A 23,630-nucleotide genomic window follows, 5' to 3' on the forward strand; every position below is an offset into this window, starting at 1 on the left:
TCAGAATTAGAAAAGAGAGGGAAAGTAGAAAGGTAAAAGCATTGGGATGTTTAAGCCTGGAGTGAATAATATATTAATTGTCCTCAACGTAAGAACAGGTCAGAGAGAGAATAATACAAGGATCGGCTGTGTTGGAAGGCTAGGTGCCCTGCCTTGTCTCGTACTCCCACTGCCTTGCCCTCAGGAGCTGGGGACAGACAATGCCCCCTGGGAGTTGGCATGCATAGCATCTCCACCAGAAGTCTCTTCATCTGGTTCTCCCATGTTGGAGCCTCATTAATAAGCTATCAAAAGAGATTTTCCAGAGTCAGATAACATGAGCAAACAAAAGATATCAGCGGCAAGTCTGAGGACTGCTCAGAGCCCAAACTTCATGCAAGCAGGCAGAGCAGTTAAACAATAAAACCCCACTGCCCGCAGGATTAGCAGGACTCTGGGTTTCTGCCTGTATTGAAGGGTCCATGCCCAGCGTGGAGAAACTGATCGCATCCTAGTGCCATCTTTCCTCTACTCCTTTGCTCAACTGAGAGCCCACCTGAACTTCCCTCCCCTTTAAAGAACACTGCAGTTCTAAGTTCTAAGTTGCTACCCGAGGATGGCTGAGTGAAAAGAGCTCAAACAGTCACAAGTTCAGAACCCAAGCACAGCTCCGCTGCTCTCTGGCTGGATGATACTGAGCAAGTCAGTCTAATTCGTTTATAGCTAAAATGAGTCTCATTTTCTCTGTGTACAAAATGAACATAATATTTATTAGGGTTGCCGTGAGAATCAAATGAGGCAGTGCATATGAAAAATTGCAATCCACATAATGCTTAACGTGTCTCACCAGTGAGGGCACCGCTCCTGAACTCTGAATCTACAGTGCTAGGATGTGAATTCCCCTTGAATCCATCATTACCTAATTCCGATCCCCTAAACCCTTCCTTTGCTCAGGGCTTATTTCCTTCTTCTCCAGGCCTTGGTTCCACTTTGCCTTTATTTACAGTTGGGGACCAGCCAATCTCCTGTGTGATGGCTTGCCTTCATGGATTAGCCACAAAGGCAAAGTGATTTTCAGAGAACACACAGCAAATTGCAACTTGTTTACAGGATAGGATGTAAATCCCTCCGCCTCGTTTTCCTTCTTTATCACTTTTTTCATTCCTCTACTGTGCTTCCAGAAAACATGCTTCTAAACAGTCCTTGAACACTTTCAAAGCCTTTAAATGGGTTTAAAAGTGTTAATGGGACATCAAAGATATTACTGATGTGTAAAAGTACTGAAGTGTGATTTGGAAATATATTTGTAGCCATTTCTAGGTTGCACTGTAAGTTGTAATCAAGGGTCATCTGGAGTCCTGTTTGCCTGCGAGATTGGTAGGATGTGAAATAGAGACCTATGCGGACTTGTGCCAGATCATTTCAACAGCACTGTTCAGCTTCTGCATGATTTTGAGAATGATGCAGTGCAGACTAGTATAGGTTTTTTGGCAGAGAAATATGTTGATTACTAAAATCTGTACACATTTTCTAGTTTTGTTGGTTTTTTGGAGGCAAGGGGTAGTGGAAAAGTTAAGATACAGCTACAGTCAAAAAAAAAAAAAAGAAAAAAACATTTAAAAACCTACCGGATGCTGACTATGGCCACAGAGACTGGGCTGGGGAAAAGCACAATAGACAGGTAATTAGTGAAAAGACAAAGCGATACCAGTGTGAACTCAAATGTGGCTGAAGTGGGCTTTCAATGTTGCATTTGTTACCGTAAAAGAATGGATCACAGTACCTAACACCATCAAGCTGCTCAAAGTCATGGCAAAATTGGAAGTCTCATAATGTGGCCTGTTTTGTGGTTGGATTTCTTCTCTTTGCTAAAATATTACATTTCTTTCAAAAAGACTCTTTCCAGCAAAGGCAGAGTTCACTGGGTTATTTAATTGCTGTTGGACAAAACTAGTAAGAAACCATTAGCTGAAAAGAAAAGGGAAGTATATGGTAAGCTCTGCTGTGAAGCTATTAGTGATGAGAGATGCTGGGATCGATGCCATGTTAGCGATTTACCCTCCAGGTTCTGCCTTTGCCCCTGTGTATGGGTGAAGAAAAACAGAGTTTTGGAAAATCCCACCTCCTTCTGGAATGATGGTGGAGGCATTCTAGTTCATCATTTAGCTGCTTCCCTAGTGCCTCTGTCTTCCTGCTGCTTTTCCCAGGCTGCCAGGGCTGGACCCAATGCCTTCCCCGCCCACAAGCCCACCCTGACTTAGGGCAGGATGTAAAAACCCAGAAGACAGTCCCCTTCTCAGTGACAGGAGTGTCGAGTCACACCCATCCAGTTAGACTGATTGAAACCCAAAGCCACTTCCAAATGATGTCGGTTGTCAAGGACAAAGAGGTTGCTAGGAGATTGCTCCCAGGTGCCCTACAACTCACCCACCTCAGCCCTGGGGCCTTCAACATCTGGGTGTAGCTCGTCTAGTGAGTCCTCTCCTTTCTTCCTGGCATTCTCACCTCTCCCTCAAGGCGGAACACACTGAGTCACCCGCAGCATCTTCCTCCAACGGGCTCCTCTCAACCCCTTACCTACCAGAAATTGCTTGAAATTTGGCATGGAAACTTCACTCCTTCCGATTTATTCTAGGAACAAACAAACAAACAAAAAACCTTCCCACAAAAAGTTAAACTTAGATTTGAGCAAACATGCTCATTGCAGCATGACCTAACTCGGAACAGCAAATTGGGGAGGCAGTTACATGTTGGACAAGAGGCTGGTTAAAGCAGCCACTGGATGCCCTTATGTTCAGTTGGAAATTGAAAAAGTGCTTTCTATATAATGCATGTTGAATGAAAAATGCTAAAACAAAAGTTGCTTGTATACTGCAATTAAGATTATATAAATATTTGTAAGTATATCAGTAAGAAGTGGAAAGAAAAAATAAAAACAAGCATGTTTTATTAAGGTAGAGAAAGTATGATTTTCATTCTTTATTTCTACAACAAATTTTCCCTTACTATAAAAGTAATAACTTCACAATGCTCAAGCCACTGTAATTCCTCAATAAGTCTACTTTCTACTCATAACAATTGTGATTAGTAAAAAGCAAACTGATCTAGAATGCTCTTATACTCATATGGTCATATACTGATACAGTTGACCACATTTCCATCTACCCTTGTTAATGTCTTACCAACATTCAAAATGCATTATGTTTTTTTCACTGCAATACTTGGTGATTAGATAAGCCTACTTAAGCCAAGAGCAACACACATTACTTTAACTTTTAAAAACTTTATTTTGGTACATACAAATGCCACAGTAAATATGTGTCCTCTTCACAATGTGGTCATTCCACTTCCTGTATATAAACGAAGATTATAGGCACAGTGGACAAATGCCATCCAGACAACCAAACTGGAGGGAAAGCTACTTCTGAAATGCATTTATGTCATCCAAATAAATATGAACAACAAAAACAAATCCTTATGATTTTTTCAAAGATTCATCAATACCTAAAATATGCAATGCTTTTAAGAGTTTAAAAAGACAAATTGCCAACTGAAAGGAAATGTAAGGAGAAAAAAGTACCTTTCATGTTAAATGTATATATTACAGAGTTTCAGGGAAGAAAAGGGCCATTTCTTTAAGGGAAAAGCCATGAAAAAGAAATTACAATCTCTCATTTGCACTGAAAGTCAGTCCCTGGCTCACGCATTAATATTTGCATCTTAAGCAAAAGTCATTACTTTCATTCAAACCACATCAACTTTAAGCTTCCCAAATAGGCCAGAAATTACCAACCCTTCCATTTTAATTAAAGCCTTTGCCCCTGATGCTGGGCATTGTGCGGGGGGCAGACCTATCTGCAGATTAGTTTCTTTGGCTGAAACAATCTCCTGGCACTCAAAGAAATCGTCTAAAGAGGAAATTCAGGCCAGCCTTCTCTTTGGGGGGATAAAGAACGAGACAAACCTCTATTTCAGATGTACTGTGTGAAAGAAGGGGGTGGACCACATCGAAATAGAATGGCTTTGTGTTTCACCTAAATAGCCATCTTCCATTATCACATACCCTTTAAAAATTCACAACTCAAATTTGCTTCCAACAAGGCTACTGGTTTCTGGTCTCATAAAATGTGAAGATAACAAAGTAACTTAGTATTTGCATAATGCTCCAAACAGCATTCAAACCCCTTTGACATTTACCATCTCATTTTATCCTCAAGTCACAGTTGTGAGGCTGGCAGGAGAGGTGTTATTTCAAATAAGCTTTAAGATCCATTCCTGATTTCCCAGTTAAGTCTTCACCATTTTATTCCATCTTAGGTATCTAATTATACCTCTTCCAGAAACTAGCTTAAATAAGCCAAAGACTATAAGAAAAAGGGAAAACCTGAAACAGACTGATAATTAGAGAAGAGTGATTCACACGCCACCAATTTTGAGCTGTTTCTACTCATTCTAGGGTAAAGAAGAGCTGATTAAGGGAAAGACAGCAAATACAAAGGGTCTAACACCCCAGCTACCTGAGAATGATTGGCGTAGGTGAGATGGGGGCTCCACCACTCAGGAAGAAGGCACCTTAGCACAACCCCACTTAACACTCCCAGATTGAGAGCCCAAGGGCTGAGCGCTGGAAAAGCTGGAGCACAACTTCACTAGGAAGTTGAGGTTAAGCGCAGATAAAACAAAGAGAAAACCACAAGTGTTGGAGATCCTCTCTGATGACTGGGTGATGCATCAGAGTGATGCATCTCTCCTTATTATCACAGGAAGGAGGCTGGATACAGAAACTTCCTTTACTTGGGGTGGAAGATGGGCTCAGAAGAGAAACAGCCCCAATGAGGAAAAAATAAATGTCCTCTGCTGGAACTGTCCAAGGACCCAGGTTCCAGGCCTCCTTACATAGGCTCTGAAGTGGTCCCACAAATGGATCAGAAGATCCTGCAAGCTTTCAGGTATACCGTGAAAGGATCAAAGGCTAAACCTCACTCACTAGGGACAAGTAGCAGGCCTTCATACCCTCTGTTCTGCCAAGAATCAGTGGCACCTAGGAAAAACTTCTGGACTAGAAAAGAAGACTCTGGAAAACTCTCAGGGAAAAGGCATAAAGCAATAATTTGCAAAATATGTCCTACAATAAGTAGAAGTACATTTTAAATGGCACAGGCTTCATTCATTTAATTCAAGAAAATACGGACTAAGGGTAAAAGCTAAAAGATGAGATAACACAGCTGACTGAAATAAAGATGTACTTCCTGAGTTAATAAAGAAAGGACATTAGGGGCGCCTGGGTGGCTCAGTCGTTAAGCGTCTGCCTTCAGCTCAGGTCACGATCCCGGGGTCCTGGGATCGAGCCCCGCATCGGGCTCCCTGCTCGGCGGGAAGCCTGCTTCTCCCTCTGCCACTCCCCCTGCTTGTGTTCCCTCTCTTGCTCTCTCTGTCAAATAAATAAACAAAATCTTGAAAGAAAGGAAGGAAGGAAGGAAGGAAGGAAATTAAAAATATAATGGTTTCATTTTGAAGGTCTTTCACATCAGTCCAAGAGCAGAATCAACACTGCAGATCAGTGTGGAAGTCAACATAGAGACACTTCCTAGAAAGCAGAGAGATAGGATAAAGAAGTGGGGAAAAATGATACTGGAGAAATTATTACATATGAAAGATCAAAACAAATGGAAAGATAGAATAAAAAGTTCCAAAATAGACCCAATAATTTGGAACCAAAAAGAAAACTATATAGATAGATAGATTACATAGATATAGATGATACATCTAAGTTCATCATTGGAAAGTTTTCTAAACAATAAAGCAAAAGGAGGACTGATATAGCTTTAAAAAATAGATATTTTTAATCTAAAATACATGTAAGAGGCAAACCATAAAGTAGGAAAAATATTTGCACTATGTAAAATAAAATGGTTTAATACCAAAGATACAGTACTCTAACAAATTTATTTAAAAAATATTAAAATAGGCAAAAGATATAAACAGGAATTACAGAAAAGCAAATAGCTAAATGACATATAACAAGTTCATCCAAATTCTACCTTATAATTTTTAAACTAAAAATTATTTTTTGGCACTAAATGAACAAATTCACAAAATAAATATACCTATATTGGTGAAGATACAGGAAAATGAAAATTCTTGCACACAGTTCCTAGGCATGTAAATTGATATAAGCTTCCAGGATGGAAATTTTGCTATATATATTCAAAACAGAAAAAAATTGTTCAGTCCAACAATTCTCCTTCTATGAATTGATTTTAAGGAAGCAGAAACATGTATTGTCATTTACTTATAATACTGAAATTGAGAAAATAAATTAAGTATCCTAAGTGAGAGGGATAAATAGTCTATATATATATGATAGATTACTAAAACTGTCATCAAGTGTATTAATAATATCAATGACATTTTAAAAATCTATGAAATAATATCAAGAAAAAAGTCACTTTCAAATAAGAATATAAATGATGGCACATAGGCATAGAAAAAGTCTAGGGAGAAACATACCAAAGGGTTAACATTGCTTATCATGGATCACAGGTGATTTCAATTTTTCTTATGTATGCTTTAAATTTTTTTTCCTGTTACCATACAACACTATTAAAATACCATTGACTATATTCCCTATGCTATACCTTTTACCTACATGACTTATTCATCCCATATCTGGAAGCCTGTACCTCCCACTCCCCTTCACCCATTTTGCCCATCACAGTCCCCTTCCGCACTGGCAACCACCAGTTTCTTCTCTGTATTTATGGGTCTATTTTTGCTTTTTGGTTTGTTAACTTGTTTTGTTTTTTACATTCCACATAGAAATGAAATCATATGGTATTTGTTTTTCTCTGACTTATTTCACTTAGTATTATATCCTCTAGCTCCATCCATACTGTTGCAAATGGCAAGAAATCATTCTTTTTTATGGCTAATATTCCATTACACACACACACACACACACAATCTTCCTTTTGTATTTACATATAATTAACATACAAGTTTATACTAGTTTCAGGTGTACACTATAATCTCAGTACTCACCAAGATAAGTGTAATCCTAATCCTCTTTATTTATCTCTTACATTGTGTGTGTGTGTGTGTGTGTGTGTGTGTGTGTGTGTGTGTGTGTGTGTGTGTGTATGCCACATCTTCTTTATCCATTCATCTGTTGATGGACCCTTGGGTTCTTCCCTATCTTGACTACCATAAAAAGTACTGTAATAAATAGGGGTGCAGGTAACTTTTCAAATTAGTGTTTTCATTTTCTTTGGGTAAATACCCAGTAGTGGAATTACCGCATCATATGGTAAATCTATTTTTAACTTTTTGAGGAACCTCTATACTATTTTCTACAATGACTGTACCAATTTGAATTCCCACCAACAGTGCATGATGGTTCCTTTTTTTCCACATCCTCACCAACATTATTATTTCTTGTCTTTTTTATTCCAGTCATCCTGACAGGCATAAAATGATACCTCACTGCGGTTTTAATTTGCATTTCTCTGATGATTAGTGATTTTGAGCATTTTTTCATTTGTCTGCCATCTGTATGTTTTCTTTGGGAAAATGTATATTCATGGCTTCTTCCCATTTTTTAATTGGATTATTTGGGTTTTTTGGTGTTGACTTGTAGAACTTCTTTGTATATTTTGGATATTAACCCCTTATTGGGTATATCATTTGCAAATATCTTTTTCCATTCAGTAGGTTGCCTTTTTGTCTTATTGATGGTTTCCTTTGCTGTGCAAAAGCTTTCTCTTTTGGTGTAGTCCAAATAGTTTAATTTTGCTCTTGTTTCCCTTGCCAGAGGAGACATATCTAGAAAAATGTTTCTACGGCTGATGTCAAAGAAATTACCACCTATGTTTTCCTCTAGGAGTTTTATGGTTTCAGGTCTCACATTTAGGTCTTTAATCCATTTTGAGTTTATTGTGTATGGTATAAGAAAGTGGTCCAGTTTCATTCTTTTACATGTAGCTGTCCAGTTTTCCAACACCATTTGTTGAAGAGACTGTCTTTTTCCCATTGCATATTCTTCCCTCCTTTATCATAAATAAATTGACCATAAACACACGGGTTTATTTCTGGACTCTCTATTCTGTTCTATTGATCTATTTGAGCAATATGTCTATTTTTGTGCCAGTACCATATTGTTTTGATTACTATAGCTTTGTAGTATATCTTGACACGTGGGATTGTGGTAACTCCAGTTTTGCTCTTCTTTTTCAATATTGCTCTGGCTATTTTTAGGGTCTTTTGTAGTTTCATACAAATTTTAGGATTATTTGTTCTAGTTCTATGAAAAATGTTGTCGGTTTTTTGATAGGGATTGCATTAAATCTGTAGATTGCTTTGGGTGGTGTGGACATTTTAACAATATCAGTTCTTTGAATCCATGAGCATGGAATTTCTTTCCATTTGTTTGTGTCATCTTCAATTTGTTTCATCCATGTTTTATAGTTTTTGGAATATAGGTCATTCACCTTCTTGATTAAGTTTATTCCTAGGTATTTTATTCTTTGTGGTGCTATTGTCAATGAGATTGTTTCCTTAAGTTCTCTTTCAGCAACTTCATTATCAGTGTATAGAAATGCAACAGATTTCTGTATATTAATTTTGTACCCTATGACTTTACCAAATTCATTCAACAGTTCTAGTAATTTTTTGGCAGAGTCTTTATGGTTTTCTGCATATAATATGTCATCTGCAAATAATGAAAGTTTTACTTCTTTCTTACTAATTTGGATGCCTTTTATTTCTTTTTCTTGTCCAATTGCTGTGGGTAGGACTTCCAGTACTATGTTAAATGAAAGTGATGAGAGTGGTCATCCTTGTTTCATTCCTAATCTTAGAGAAAAAGCTCTGTTTTTCACCATGAAAGATGATGTTAGCTGTGGATTTTCATATATGGCCTTTACTACGTTGAAGTATGTTCCTTCTAACCCTACTCTATTGAGAGTTTTTATCATGAATGGATGTTGTACTTTGTCAAATGCTTTTTCTGTATCTATTGAGATGATCATATGGTTTTTATCCTTTTCTTGTTAATGTGATGTTACATACTGATTGATTTGTGAATATGGAACTACCCTCACATCCCTGGGATAAGTTTCACTTGATCACAGTGAATGATTTTTTTTAACACATTGTTGGATTAGGTTTGCTAATATTTTATTGAGGATTTTTGCATCTATGTTCATCAGGAATATTGGCCTATAGTTTTCCTTTTGTGTAGTACCTTTATCTGGTTTTGGTATCAGGGTAATGCTGGCTTCATAGAATGAATTTGGAAACTATCTTTCCTCCTCTATTTTTCGGAATAGTTTGAGAAAAAATAGACATTAACTCTTCTTTAAATGTTTGGTAGAATTCACCTGTGAAGTCATCTGGTCCTGGACTTTTGTTTGTTGGCAGTTTTTTATTACTGATTCAATTTCATTGCTAGTGATTCATCTGTTCAACTTTGTTTCTTCCTGATTCAGTTCTGGAAAGTTCTATGTTTCTAGGAATTCATCCAATTTCTTCCAGGTTGTCCAGTTTGTTGGCATGTAGTTTTTCATTATATTCTCTTATAATCTTTTTTATTTGTGTGGTGTCAGTTGTTATCTCTCCTCCTTCATTTCTGATTTTATTTCTTTGTGCTTTCTCTCTTCTTTTTTTGATGAGTCTGGCTAAAAGTTTATCAATTTCATTGATCTCTTCAAAGAATAAGCTCCTGGTTTCATTGATCTGTTCTATTGTTTGGTTTTGTTTTCTTCATTTTCTGTTTCATTTATTTCTGTTTTAATCCTTATTATTCCCTTCCTTCTACTGACTCTGGACTTGCTTTGTTCTTTTCCTAGCTCCTTTAGATGTAAGGTTAGGTTGTTTATTTGAGATTTTTCTTGATTCCTGAGGTAGGCCTGTATTGCTCTAATCTTCCCTCTTAGAACAGTTTTTGCTGCATCCCAAAGATTTTGTACCATTGTGTTTTCATTCTCATTTGTTTACATGTATGTTTTTTAATTTCCTCTTTGATTTCTTGGTTGACCCATTCATTGTTTGGTACCATGTTTTTTAATGTCTCCATGTATTTGTGTTCTTTCCAGATTTTTTTTCTTGTGATTGATTTCTAGTTTCATACCACTGTGGTCAAAAAAGATGCATGATGGTATTTTAATCTTTTTAAATTTATTGAGACTTGATTTGCAGCCTAACATATGTGATCTATTCTGGAGAACGTTCCATGTGCACTTGAAAAGAATATGTATTCTGCTGGTTTTGGATGAAGTATTCTGAATATATCTGTTAGGTACATCTGGTCCAATGTGTCATTCAAAGTCACTGTTTCTTTCTTGATTCTGTCTGTATTATCTATCCATTGATGTAAGTGAGATGTTAAAAGTCCCCCCAATATTATTGAATTACTGTCAGTTTCTTCCTTTATGTCTGTTAATTGTTGCTTTATGTATTTAGGTGCTCCCATGTTGAGTACATAAATATTTACAATTGTTATTCCCTCTTGTTGGATTGTTCTCTGTCATAAATTTGTGTCCTTGTTAGTCTCTTGTTACAGTCTTTGTTTTAAAGTCCATTTTGTCCAATATAAGCATTGCTACCCCTGCTTTCTTTTAATTTCCATTTGCATGGTAAATGTTTTTCCATTTCTTCACTTTCAGTCCACATGGTCTTTAGGTCTGAAATCAATCTCTTGTTTTTTGTTTTTTTTGTTTTGTTTTGTTTTTTCATCCATTCAATCACCCTATGTCTTGATTGGAGCACTTAGTCCACTTACATTTAAAGTAATGGTTTCACTTATTTGTGGCACATAAGGAATAGCATGGAGGACACTAGGAGAAGGAAGGGAAAAATGAAGGGGGGAGATCGGAGGGAGAGATGAACCATGAGAGACTATGGACTCTGAGAAACAAACTGAGGGTTTTAGAGGGGAGGGGGGTGGGGGGGTGGGTTAGCCCAGTGATGGGTATTAAGGAGGGCACGTACTGCATGGAGCACTGGGTGTTATACGAAAACAATGGATCGTGGGTCACCACATCAAAAACTAATGATGTATTGTATGGTGACTAACATAATAAAATTTTAAAAAATAAATAAATAAATAAAAAGTAATTATTGCTAAGTAAGTACTTATTGACATTTTGTTACTTGTTTTATGGTTGTTCTTGTAGTTCTTCTCTGTTCTTTTCTTCTCCTGCTCTCTTCCCTTGTGGTTTAATGGCTTTCTACAGTGATATGCTTGGATTCCTTTCTCTTTATTTTTTGCCTATCTATTACAGTATAACATCTTATTTATCTATTTATCTATCAGTACACAATTGGGTTGCTTCCATATCTTGGCCATTGTAAATAATGCTGCAATAAACATAGGGTGGCATACATCTTTTAAAATTTTTTTTTCATTTTCTTTGGGTAAATACCTGGTAGTGGAATTACTGGATCATATGGTAATTCTATTTTTAATTTTTTGAGGACCCTCCATACTAGTTTCCACAGTGGCTACACCAGTTTGCTTTCCCACCAACAGTGCATGAGGGTTCCTTTTTTTCCACATCCTCGCCAACATCTGTTATTCTTGTCTTTTTGATTCCAGTCATTCTGACAGATGTAAAGTGATATTTCATGGTGACTTTAATTTCCATTTCCCTCATGATTAGTGATGTTGAGCATCTTTTCATGTTTGCCATCTGTATGTCTTCTTTGGAAAAATGTCTATTCATGTCTTCTGTCCAGCTTTTAATTGGATCATTTGTGGGTGGAGGGGTTTGGTGTTGACTTGTAGAACTTCTTTGTATATTTTGGATTTTAACCCTTTATTGGATATAGCATTTGCAAATATCTTCTCCCATTCAGTAGGTTACCTTTTCAGTTTGTCAATTTTCTGTGTTTTTTTTTTTAATTTTCCAAATTCTTTAAGAGATCTAATCATTCCAGTAATTAGAGAAGGGGAATCACAATTTTAAAGATTCACTTCAACATTGATGATTTACCATTCTAATAGTCCTACCTTAAGATGAGTATAATAAGCCTCTAAAAAACCAAGAGACTTGCTCAAGACCCTACAACCTATAAATTCTCAGAGAATAGAGATTATATCTATTTTGTTCATTGTTGTTTCTCCTTCAATTATCACACATGGTGCTCAAAAGAGATTTTCCTGTCGAGTGACTGAAGGCCTGGAGGAAAGAACGAGGCAATCCCAGAACAAGAACCCAAGACCCTTGATTAATTAAAACAACAGTTTGAAAGTGGTATCTACATAATTGTTACATATTCCCTTCCATTATAAAAGGAAATCAAATCCATCAATCATTTGTTTCCATCTCTGTACCCCACTGCTACAGTGCAGGTCAGAAAGAAGCAGTGAGCCTGCAGACCAGAGAGAGTTCTAAACAACAACTCCTGCAGACATTTTGCTGAGTGTGCACACTGGAGGAAAAACTCTCAGCAGGTGAATTGATGAAGATTGTGCATAAAGCATAAACAGAAGAAACTGAGGAATTGCTGCAACTGGTACAAAAGTCAAGATTCAGAGTAAGTCATATTGCCAAGGACACCAATGGCACATACAGATCCAGCTTTTTGAGGTAGAGGATGTTTGGGAAAGGACAGAGTCAATTCCTGCACTGTTTCCAAGAATTCCCCCACTCACCAGATATTGGCTTGGTAAAGTATCATTTAACCTGTGGTCAAATATGTAAGCTGTTCTGGCCTAGGGTAATATGTCTCTTAGTTTTTACTTATAGGATCTTGGGCATTTGTGCTGTATAGACTGAACTGTGTCCCTCTCAAAATTCACACCGAAGCCCTAATCCTCAATCTTATTGTATATTGAGATAGGGTCCTTACAGAGTTAATTAAGGTTGAATGGGGTCAGAAAAGTAGGGCCCTAATTCAATAGGAATGGTGTTCTTTTAAGACAAGGAAGACCTTGTGAGGACACAGCAAGAAGGCAGCCTTTCTGCAAGCCAAGAGACACTACCCAAAACCAACCCTGCTGGCACCTCACTCTTAAACTTCTAGTCTCCAGAACTATGAGAGAAGATAAATATCTGTTGTTTAAGCCACCATTCTATGGTATTTTGTTATAGTAGCCTGAGCTGACTAAGACATGTACCATCCTCTCAAGTAGATGCTCTCTTGGAGTCTTTCTTCTTGTATACAGCAGTCAGTACGTTTTTCAAAAGCAAAGCTTCTAGCATTATGTCATTTCATTTTTTCTGAAATATTTTTTGAAGAGCATTTGAAATGAGAATGCTTATCTTAAACAAGCATTAGGAAAAATTAATTTTTGTTGGAGAAAAATGTATATAGTGGGATGTGCAATATTCATGACTGTGTAAAAACATGTTTGCATTAAATCTGTACTTCTGTCTGCCTACACAAGTGACTACATCAATGCATTACAATTTTAAATCAAAGTCTTGCAACTCAAAAAATTAAATTACCACCAAAGTGCAGAGGAACCATTTTTCTGTGGTGTGAGGATAGAGCTAAATATATCTCCATGATGTCTGCACATTTTAAGCAGAATCGTATGAAAAATAAGAAAACACTGGAGGATAAATAATATGGCATACCTCACCTAGACTTCTCTTTTGCTGTTTGGGGAAAAAATGATACCTCCCCAGAAGCCTTTGTAAAGAAGCTAAAGTTAGAGATGAGGGAAAAAATAAAGCCAGTGTGATCAGTAATTAAAGTCAGGGAAGACTGGGTGATTTGAAGCAACAAAGCTATAAAATCCTTCTGAAATGTGAAAGCTTAAGCAACATGAGCCAGTCTTGGGCTATCATTTCCCAAGGTCTCTTGGTTTCTCATATAAAATTCATGCCTGGAATAAGAAAAATTTTAGCACTTTATAAAACCATCATTGTGGAAAGACCTCCAAGATTAACCCCACCACTACCATGGACAGACACTAGTGCAGTCTCCACCATTTGTCTGGAGTAAAGTTTCATCTGGGGAGAAACCAAGGTAAGAGATTCCCTCAAGAAATGGTTGACTAGCTGAGCAAGACAGGACAATCACCCAGACAACCACAATAAGGACAACAGCAGGAAGCCTCACATCTGGCCTTTTTACACTGTCTAACATTTTCACATTAGATTCTCCTTTTACCCTATTATTTTATACTCCTTGGCATGTACCATATAATTATTTTCAAATAGAACTCTGTTTTAGGACTGAATCCTCTATTTCTTGTTATTTTTAATTTTTTATTATTATGTTAATCACCATATGTTACATCATTTGTTTTTGATGTAGTGTTCCATGATTCATTGTTTGTTCATAACACCCAGTGCTCCACACAGAATGTGCCCTCTTTAATACCCAGCACCAGGCTAACCCATCCCCCTACCTCCTCCCCTCTAGAACCCTCAGTTTGTTTTTCAGAGTCCATCATCTTTCATGGTTCGTCTCCCCCTCTGACTTACTCCCCTTCATTCTTCCTCTCCTGCTATCTTCTTCTTTTTCTTTTTTCTTAAAATATGTTGCGTTATTTGTTTCAGAAGTACAGATCAGTACAGATCTGTGATTCAACAGTCTTGCACAATTCACAGCGCTCACCATAGCACATACCCTCCCCAATGTCTATCACCCAGCCACCCCATCCCTCCCACCCACAACCACTCCAGTAACACTCAGTTTGTTCCTGAGATTAAGAATTCCTCATATCAGTGAGGTAATATGAAACATGTTTTTCTCTGATTGACTTATTTCACTAAGCATAACACCCTCCACTTCCATCCACGTCGTTGCAAATGGCAAGATCTCATTCCTTTTGATGGCTGCATAATATTCCATTGTGTATATATACCACTTCTTCTTTATCCATTCATCTGTCGATGGACATCTTGGCTCTTTCCACAGTTTGGCTATTGTGGACATTGCTGCTATAAACATTGGGGTGCATGTACCCCTTCGGGTCCCTACATTTGTATCTTTGGGGTAAATACCCAGTAGTGCAATTGCTGGATCGAATGATAGCTCTAATTTCAACTGTTTGAGGAACCTCCATACTGTTTTCCAGAGGGGTTGCACCAGCTTGCATTCCCACCAACAGTGTAGGAGGATTCCCCTTTCTCCACATCCCCGCCAACATCTGTCGTTCCCTGACTTGTTAATTTTAGCCATTGTGACGGGTGTGAGGTGGTATCTCATTGAGGTTTTGATTTGGATTTCCCTGATGCCGAGCGATGTTGAGCACTTTTTCATGTGCCTGTTGGCCATTTGGATGTCTTCTTTGGAAAAATGTCTGTTCATGTCTTCTGCCCATTTCTTGATTGGATTATTTGTTCTTTGGGTGTTGAGTTTGATAAGTTCTTTCTAGATTTTGGATACTAGCCCTTTATCTGATATGTCATTTGCAAATATTTTCTCCCATTCTGTCAGGTGTCTTTTGGTTTTGTGGACTGTTTCTTTTGCTGTGCAAAAGCTTTTTACCTTGATGAAATCCCAATAGTTCATTTTTGCCCTGGCTTCCCGTGCCTTTGGCGATGTTTCTAGGAAGAAGTTGCTGCGGCTGAGGTTGAAGAGGTTGCTACCTGTGTTTTCCTTTAGGATTTTGATGGACTCCTGTCTCACGTTTAGGTCTTTCAACCATTTGGAGTCTATTTTTGTGTGTGGTGTAAGGAAATGGTCCAGTTTCATTCTTCTGCATGTGGCTGTCCAATTTTCCCAACACCATTTGTTGAAGAGACTGTCTTTTTTCCATTGGACATTCTTTCCTGCTTTGTCAAAGATAAGTTGACCATAGAGTTGAGGGTCCATTTCTGGGCTCTCTATTCTGTTCCATTGATCTATGTGTCTGTTTTTGTGCCAGTACCATACTGTCTTGATGATGACAGCTTTGTAATAGAGCTGGAAGTCCAGAATTGTGATGCCGCCAGCTTTGCTTTTCTTTTTCAATATTCCTCTGGCTATTCGGGGTCTTTTCTGGTTCCATACAAATTTTAGGATTATTTGTTCCATTTCTTTGAAAAAAGTGGATGGTATTTTGATGGGGATTGCATTGAATGTGTAGATTGCTCTAGGTAGCATTGACATCTTCACAATGTTGGTTCTCCCAATCCATGAGCATGGAACGTTTTTCCATTTCTTTGTGTCTTCTTCAATTTCTTTCCTGAGTATTTTATAGTTTTCTGAGTACAGATCCTTTGCCTCTTTGGTTAAATTTATTCCTAGGTATCTTATTGTTTTGGGTGCAATTGTGAATGGGATCGACTCCTTGATTTGTCTCTCTTCTGTCTTGTTGTTGGTGTATAGGAATGCCTATTTCTTGTTATTTTTATAATTCTAATCCATCCCTACAATGAACCTTTAAAAGTTCTGCACACAAAAGTTCCCCTATAAATGCTTATTAACTATTTACATAGCCAGATGAAGAGAAGCTTTTTTGTTCTGTAGTCTGTTTTTGTTTTATAGTCCCACTTGCTTATTTTTTGCTTTTGTTGCCTTTCCTTTTGATATTAAATCCAAAAAAAAAAAAAAAGTCATTGCCAACACCAGTGTCAGGGAGCTTATCCTCTATGTTTTCTTCTAGGAGTTTTATGGTTTCAGATCTTGTATTCAAGTCTTTACTCCATTTTGAGTTGATTTTTGTGTATGGTATATGATAGGGACCCAGTTTCATTCTCTTGCATGTGGCTGTCCAGTTTTCCAAACACCATTTATTGAAGAGATTATCCTTTCCCCACTGTATATTCTTGCCTCCTTTGTCATAAATTAAGTAATCATATACTTTTGTATTTATTTCTGGGCTCTCTGTTCTATTGATCTATGGGTCTGTTTTTATGCCTATATCATGTTGTTTTGATTACTACACAGCTTTGTAGTATAGCTGGAAATTAGGAAGTGTGATGCTTCCTGCTTTGTTCTTCTTTCTCAAGTTTGCTTAAACTATTCAGAGTCTTTTGTGGTTCCATACAAATTTTAGGATTGTTTGTTCTTTTTCTATGAAAAATACCATTGGAATTTTGATAGAGTTTACATTGAATCTGTAGATTGTTTTGTGTAGCATGGACATTTTCGCAATATTAATTTTTCCAATCCACAAGCACAGAATATCTTTCTAATTTTCGAGGTATCTTCTTTGATTTCTTTCATCAATATTTTGCAATTTTCAGTATACAGATCTTTTACCACCCTGGTTAAATTTATCCCTAGGTATTTTGTTCTTTTTGATGCAATTGTAAATATTTTTTTAATTTCTCTTTTTGATAATTTGTTATTAGTGTATAATACAGATTTCTGAATATTGATTTTGCGTCCTGCAACTTTGAACTTATTAGCTCTAACAATTTTTTGGTGGAGTCTTTAGGGTTTTCTACATATAATATCATGTCATCTGCAGGTAAAGGAAACTTTACTTCTTCTTTTCCAATTTGGATGTCTTTTATTTTTCTTGTCTGATTGCTCTGGCTAGGGCTTCCAGCACTGTGTTGAATAAAAGTGGTTAGAGTGGGCATCTTTGGCTTGTTCATGATCTTAAGAAAAAGCTTTCAGTTTTTCGTCATTGAATGTTAGCTATATGGCCTTTATTATGTTGAGGTACATTCCCTCTATACCCAGTTTGTTGAAAGTTTTTATCATAAATAAATGTTGAATTTTGTCTAATGCTTTTGCTATATTAATTGAGATAATCATATGATTTTCATCATTCATTCTGTTAATGTGTTGTATCACATTGATGGATTTTTAGATGTTGAACCATCCTTATATCCCTGGAATAAATTCCACTTGATTATGGCATGTAATCCCTTTAATGTACTGTTAAGTTTGGTTTGTTAATATTTTGTTGAGGATATTTGCATCTGTATTCATGAAGCATATTAGGCTGTAATTTTCTTGTAGTGTCCTTGTATGGTTTCAGTATTAGGGAAATGCTGGCTTTATAAAATGAGTTTGGAATTGTTTCATTCTTTTTTTTTTTTTTTTTTTTGGAAGAGGTTGAGAAGAACTGGTATTACTTCTTTTCTAAATGTTTGGTAGAATTCATCAGTGAAGCCATCTGATCCTGGGCTTTTCTTTGTTGGGAGGTTTTTGATTACTGATTTAATCTCCTTATTCACAGTAGCCAAGATATGGAAAGAACCTAATGTCCATCAATGAATGAATGGATAAAATAGATGTGGTATATATATACCATGGAATATTATTCAGCCATGAGAATGAAGGAAATTCTGCAACTTGTGATACATTAATAGGCCTCTAAGGCATTATGCTGTGAGATAAGCCAGACAGAGAAAAAGAAATACTGTATGGTATCACTTATATGTGGAATCTAAAATAAATACATAAATAAAAATTCAAATTCATACAAACAGAGAGTAGAATGGTTGCCAGCACCCAGAGGTGGGGATGGGAGGTGGCAGGGTGTGGGCAGGTAGGGAGAGGTTGGTAAAAGGGTACAAACTTTCAGCTATAAGAGGAGTAAGATCTGAGGATCTATCTAATCTAAAACATTGTGACTATAGTTTATAACAATGCATGGTATAATTGAACTTTTATAAAGGAGAACTTAAATGTTTTTATATATATTATATATATACTATATATGTATAGTTATATATTATGTTTGTATATATTATAAATACATTAATTATATATATGTATATATATATATACATAAAATATGTGAGGTGATAGATTAATTAACTGGATGGGGCAAAATCCCTTCACAATGTGTAAGTATATCAAATCACCCTTATGTACACTTTAAATATCTTATAAATTTGTCAATTATACCTCAACAAAGCTGAAATAAATAGGTGACTCAGGCTATATAGCATGAACTCAACTAGGCCTCAGTGTAAACATAGCAAAAGAAAGAAAGGAAGGAAGGAAGAGAGAGAGAGAGAGAGAGAGAGAGAAAAGGGAAGGAGGGAGGGAGGGAGGGAGGGAGGGAGGGAGGGAGGGAGGGAAGGAGGGAGGGAGGAAGGAAGGAAGGAAGGAAGGAAGGAAGGAAGGAAGGAAGGAAGGGAGGGAGGGAGGGAGGGAGGGAGGGAGGGAGGGAGGGAGGGAGGAAAGAAAGAAAAGAAAGAAAAGAAAGAAAAGAAAGAAAAGAAAGAAAAGAAAGAAAAGAAAGAAAAGAAAGAAAAGAAAGAAAGAAAAGAAAGAAAGAAAGAAAGAAAGAAAGAAAGAAAGAAAGAAAGAAAGAAAGAAAGAAAAGAAAGAAAAGAAAGAAAGAAAGAAAGAAAGAAAGAAAGAAAGAAAGAAAGAAAGAAAGAAAGAAAGAAAGAAAGAAAGAAAGAAAGAAATTTTAATGGACTAACCAAACAGTAGACTATCTGCCTGACAAAGAGATTCCCTAACTTACAAAAAAGTCTTATAGTTTTATATTTTAAAGTCAGGTTCCTCTGGTGTACTTGAAATGAATATAATATCAAAAAAATCAATCAGCAAATTCATTAGGAACATTTCTCAGTGTAAAATAATATTCACAGAATGACATATCCATTGCTCCACACCTTACTGTGTTTCCCACAATGTTTGAGCTAGAGTTTTGCACATGAAATTAACCCATTGACGTAGGGCAGGGGTGGGAATCCTCACTGCTGCTGAATTTGGAAGGGTCTGGCTGTGCTGCTAGTGGCTGTAGTTTTGTTCACCTAATGACCAAGAAAGAGAAGTTTGTTGTTGTTGTTGTTGTTGTTGTTGTTGTTGTTAGAATCCCCAGAGTCAAGTATCCAGAAGCATATTTAATTTTCCCAGCAATAGTTGTTTCATTTAATACTACCTTACAGGCCCTAAGGGGAAACATACACATGGTTGCCAGCTACAACCCTGCTATCACCTGCTGATCCACCCCCACCTGATTTTCAATTTGCTTATTCAAAATCCCTGATTTTAGTCTGTTTGCTGGTTGCTTTGAACTGATAGCATGATTAAAGAAAAATTGGAAATTTCTGAAATAATCCAACCTCTCTAGGAGGGTGGTTTGGAGAGACACATGTGTTCAGTAGAAGACCATTCTATTCAATAAATACTCCCCCAGATGTTCCCAGAATCCCTATGGTGACTCCTTGCCCTCAGCTAGAGGGATAAGAGAGAGACAGAGCAGGGGTTTACATTTCCAGGTGTAGTGGAATGCACAGCACCCCCCCTTGGGGATATAACAAAGAGGAGAGTGCAGGAATTCTTAGGTCCCACCTCATTGCCTGCCCCTCTGCATATGGATTAGACCCGAAGTAGTCATTTTCCTTCCAATCTTCCTCAAAGTTTGGTCTTTGGGCCACCTGATTCAGAATAATGGAGAGGCTTTTTTTTTTAAAAAAAAGAAGGTGTCAGACCTTATAAAAATTTGCTAGGGTGGGGGTTAGGATTTTCAGCTGCTCCCCAAATACTTAGAAGGCCAGTGGATTTTTGAAATCCACATCTTCACTTTCCACTTTTCTAATCTTATCTTCTCCCTTCCCCTTCTATGGTTGCTAAGCCCACCTTGAAAGAAAAAGGAAACAGACTGAAAGAGCTATCTCCAGCTTCAGCTGGATTGCACTTCTGTGGTAGACAAACTCAAAAAGAACCAGTCAGTCTCAAGGCTCTTCTTACAAGACCAGCAGGAACAGGCTGAGAAGTGCAGATCTTGAAAGAAGGCAGCTTTGGGCAGAGGCACTGCTCTGACATCTCCCAGCTCTCAGACTCTATGACTGCCAGTTTTCATTTCTCACAATCTCCTCTTTCCTTCTCCCTCCCAACATCCATCCCCTTCTTAACTGCCTTCAGAACATTCCCTTAGTCATCCTACTATCCGACTCAAATTCAATACTTCCAAAAAGAAGTCATCAACTTTCCTCGTGGGTCTAGCTCCCCTTTCAAGTTCCCATCTTTATCTGGGACACTAGTGCTCTTACAGGCAGGCACAAAACCAAGTGAAGAAAAGATACTGGAATTTACCAACCAAAAATTTAAAATAAGATTAATAAAAATTTTTAAGGAGTTGAGAAGATATTACCAATATGAAACAAAAACATAAAATCATAAAAAAATAAAAAGCAAAAGTGTGAGATAGTAGGATTACACACCACAACCATGTGAGATGTGAGGTGTAACAGATGAAGATCCATTCAGTGTAATATATCACATTCATGAACATTAAGCTGTGTGACACTTATGTTTTTGTAAGTGAAAAAATGATCAAATATTGGCAGTTCCATATGGATCAACATTTTTTCCTTTGTTAATCAGAAAAGAAGTCCTGATTTCTTTTAATTGAAAACTAATATCCATACAAAAACTTGCATGTGGATGTTTATAGCATAATTGTCAAAACTTGGAAGCAAGGTTTTTTTTAAATCTTTTATTTATTTATTTTAGAGAGAGAGAGAGAGAGCACAAGCAGGGGTGGGAGGAGGGACAGAGGCAGAAGGAGTGGGAGAGAATCCCAAGCTGCTCCATGCCCAGTGTGGAGGCAGACCTTGAGTTTGAACTCACAACCCTGAAATCATGACCTTAGCTGAAATCAGGAGTCAGACACTCAACCAACTGAGCCACCCAGCCACACTGGAAGCAAGTTTTGAGATGTCCTTCCATAAGTGAATGGATAAATTGTCAGACATCTGACAATGGGCTGTCGTACAAAGAAATGGACTATCAAGCCATGAAAAGACATGGAGGAACTTTAAATGTATATTACTAAGTGAAAGGACCCTGTATGAAAAGGCTATATAATGTAATGAGTCCAACTATATGACATTCTGGGGAAGGAAAAACCATGGAGAAACTAAAAAGATCAGCACTTTGCCAGGGGTTAGGGAGAGAGAGGGGTGAACCGATAGGACACAAAGGATTTTTAGGACAATGAAAACACTCTATGATATTATAATGATGACTATGTCATTATACATTTGTCCCAACCCATGGAATGTACAACACCAAGGATGTTATATTAAGGTAAACTATGAACTCTGGGTGGTTATGGTGTATCAGTGTAGGTTTACCAGTTGGTGCACAAATGCACCAATATTGTAGGGAATGTTGATAATGAGGGAGGCTATGCCTGTTTCGGGCAGGTGTATATTGGGAACTCTGTACCTCCCTCTGGATTTTGTTGTGAACCTAAAACTACTCTAGAAAAAATCTAAGTCTATTAAATTTTTTGAAATGTAGATGCCAAAACCCTTAGGTAAAATTAATGAACTGAATACAATGCTGTGTTTTTTAAAAGGTAATGTGTCACGATCAATCATGGATTATCTAAGAAGTGCAAGCATGGTACAACATTAAAAAAAAATCAATGTTATTTACCACATTGATAGACTAAAGGAAGAGAAAAATCATACCTCAACAATGCAGAAAAATCATATGGTAAAATCCACTACCGATTTATACTTTTTAAAAAGCTTAGTAAACTGGGGAAAGATAGGAATATTCTTTTCTCCAATAGGTCATATGAAGAATCTACAACAGCTATTAAATTTAATGAAAAATTCTGATTATATGCCTTTAAAGACTAGTAACAAGAAAAATATGACCACTGTCACTGTTGCTGCTAAACACAGCACTAGAAACACTAACACCACTGGGGGGAAAAAAGAGAGAGAGAGAAACAGAGAAAGGGAAGGAAGGGAGGAAGGGAGGGAGGGAGGGAGGGAGGGAGGGAGGGAGGAAGGAAGGAAGGAAGGAAGGAAGGAAGGAAGGAAGGAAGGAAGAATGGACGGACGGGAGAAAGGAAAAGAGATCTAAGAATATGAAGGAAAGAGCTAAAATTCATTGTTTGCAAATACTAATAACATTTATCTAGAAAAACTGAAGGAATCAATAGACCATTAGAACTCATAGGAGAGCTTAGTAATTTTGAAGGACATGGAGATGCACTACTCAGATCCTCTTCAATGGAGAATTTGTTGCCCCTGCTACTGGGAGTGCTGTCAGCACACGGCCTTCAGCTGTCAACCCTTTGCAGGTTCCTCTCAGCTACAGAGAACTGCCTTGCTCAAGGTCAAGTCCTTCCCAGTATATGGGCATAAAAGTACATAAATAAGTAAATAACAGGAGACACACCTTGAATAGACCAATTTTGAGAATGCATTATAAATTCTGAATGTGATTAATTAATTTATCCCTCTGTACTTGATGCTAAATTAAATTTAGCTTATACAAGGTTGCACAACTAGTAGGTTGTATAGAACAGGAATTTGAGCCAAGGTTTTCTCATTCCAGAGACTAAGTCTTAACTACAATGCCATACCAATAGGATAATTCCCCCTACTATCATAAGATCACAAAATGCATATTTTTCCTGTTTATTTTTGTTGGTTGCCTTCCCAATTCCTGGGATACACAATACCTCCCACTACACCAACATGTAACAACTTTTTATATCTGTTCCAAGACTGATCCCTCTATGAACTCTTCCCCAGTTGCTCCAGACACTAATTTCATCTATTCTAACCCCTCATAGCTTTCATTATCTTTATCATATATTTTAGCCTCTTTATTATTTTCATTTGAGCAATTCATAAAATACTCTCCTGCATGTCTCATACATATCTAGTAACTCCAGCATAGCTCATGTAGCCCCAAACCACAACCACTGGCAAAGGGCAATGTGTGAATTTTCTAGATTCTCACAAGGCAAGATATACAGTAGATGTCCAATGCTTCTTGATTTGAATTGATTACATAGTGTATTAATTAGTCATGCTGTCTTA

General features: G+C 37.2%; 1 protein-coding gene across 1 annotated transcript in view; it reads right to left on the reverse strand.

Moving 5' to 3' along the window:
• Window positions 1–23,630, reverse strand: part of ZMAT4 (zinc finger matrin-type 4) — a 240,757-nt gene that overhangs the window by 185,666 nt on the left and 31,461 nt on the right. The gene's annotated exons all lie outside the window — the stretch shown is intronic.

The sequence above is a fragment of the Eumetopias jubatus genome, unplaced genomic scaffold (assembly GCF_037043125.1).
Source record: "Eumetopias jubatus isolate StellerSeaLion01/CBP00866 unplaced genomic scaffold, mEumJub1_p1.0 scaffold_2, whole genome shotgun sequence".
Taxonomy (NCBI): Eukaryota; Metazoa; Chordata; class Mammalia; order Carnivora; family Otariidae; genus Eumetopias; species Eumetopias jubatus.